We start from the raw sequence: 1,669 nt of genomic DNA on the forward strand, positions 1-1,669 counted from the left end.
AGGCGGAGCTAAGCGGCTGCTTCTTGGTCTCTGCAAGTGTTGTGAGTAAACAGTAATCTACTATGGCTGAACAAACAAAGAAAAGATGGATGACTACAGATACAACTTCAACAATAAGTGAAAATCCAAAGAAAAAGAAACAAATTCGACGCTCAGATGAAGACAGTCGACAGAGCTGGATAGTACAATGATATCTAGTAGTTAATTTCTGTCGTAACATCACCCAACACTTTACATGTTTGATATATAAACAGCAGATAACCCTAACCCTTACCCCTATAAGCACACAAAATTACATACATAACAAAAAATCTCATCCTGCTTCCTTGTAACAGTCATGTATCACTCACTTTAAACTTTTGCCCTGGAAAATGTCAACAAAGGCAGTGTGCAGTTAATCACTTCATCTGACACCTACCCCCCGCCAGAGTTGTCCGGCATTACAAAGAACTATATAGAAATAATCAATCTAGTCGCTGATGGTCTGGTTTGCTTTTGTAGCTCATATAGAGTCATTAGAATTAATTTCAGCCTGCTTCATAACCTTCGAAAAACTCCTCTCAGGAGCTTTAAAATTTTTTATTAACACACAAAATTGATGCTGAGTATATGTCAGCTGAATATTACACCAAAGTTGTTGTAATATCGCAGAGGAGTATTATAGCAGAGCGTTAACGTCCTGCATGTTCATGAAGGAATCGGATAATTAAGTTTTGAGGCCATTTCTGACCCTGACTGCCCACACAGGTCTGACTGATCTGTCTCCTGAGAAGTCCAGAGTCTCTGTGTGTGGTACAGAGAACAAAACAGACAAAAGGGCAGACGACTCCATTTAAACACAAATAATAGTATTAGCTTTTTCTGAATATGATCTGTAATTCCCTCTTACACAGAGGTGGTAATACTTGCCATGAGCAGAGTCCAGACCAGTCATGGCCCATTACCTTCTACATGTGATCTTGTTTAACATAATCATCTGCAGTTAAATCTATTCTTTGCCTGATGGATTGTTTTTGACAATGTTTGTCAGATATTTTCCTTTGTGATTTTAGAATGTTTTCATCTCCACAGAATTGTTGGGTCATTTACATCTGCTCATTTAATTCTACGCCAGAGGTTAAGCAAATAATGCCTGACACAACATCATCATACGTGTGCTACAAAATGAAGACAACAAATAATGCTCAATGATTCTATATTACATGGTTATTAATTAAATATATATATATATTAAAGTTCAAAAAATGTATCTGTCTACCAATGGTTTTTGACTTCATTTAAGAAATGTACGGCTGCATCATTTGTGATGTGAGCTCTGAAATAAAAAGCTGTGTCGTACGATGTCCAGAGAAAGTTACTGGAGCCAAACCGGAAGGAAAAAAAGACAGAATGATTCAGGGCCCAGACAGAGACAGGAGTCCTGAAACATGCCAGGAATTGCAGATATTTGTTGTTTCATGGTCCCGAGTGAGCTGTTGTCAGGGGGACAGGATTTCTCGCAGTGACCCTGAAGGTCAAAGGTGATTCTAGGGTCGGATTCACTTCAACTACAGTAATCTCTCCTCACTTGGAGTGGATAGACTCGTAGGAGGTCCAAATAAACAATGCAAACAGGACATAAGGCAAAGTTATGTTCATGTGAATTTCTCTGACTCATGATTGATCCTCT

The sequence above is a fragment of the Semicossyphus pulcher genome, unplaced genomic scaffold (genome assembly GCF_022749685.1).
Source record: "Semicossyphus pulcher isolate SPU_LCO1_2020_fin unplaced genomic scaffold, fSemPul1.0.p SCAF_8, whole genome shotgun sequence".
Lineage (NCBI taxonomy): Eukaryota > Metazoa > Chordata > Actinopteri > Labriformes > Labridae > Semicossyphus > Semicossyphus pulcher.